This window comes from Fukomys damarensis, unplaced genomic scaffold (genome assembly GCF_012274545.1).
Source record: "Fukomys damarensis isolate Sample0158 unplaced genomic scaffold, DMR_v1.0_HiC HiC_scaffold_6, whole genome shotgun sequence".
NCBI classification, from domain to species: domain Eukaryota; kingdom Metazoa; phylum Chordata; class Mammalia; order Rodentia; family Bathyergidae; genus Fukomys; species Fukomys damarensis.
In genome coordinates, this window is record NW_022900918.1 from 9,268,842 (window position 1) to 9,269,070 (window position 229).

Here is a 229-nt window from a genome sequence, read left to right on the forward strand (position 1 = left end):
GAATATATTTTATTTACTAATCTCTGCTACATTCATCTTCTTTGATTTCGTTTTCCCTATTAAGTCTAAGGCGATACATCTGACATATTGTTAAAATTTGTATAAGCCTGCCTCTCCCCCCTCTCAGAATAATGACTACATTAATACATAAATAATTTTGACTAGCTATTCAAGGTTTTTATTACATTTATTTCTCTTGTAATTATTCCTGAAACTTCCATTTTTATTT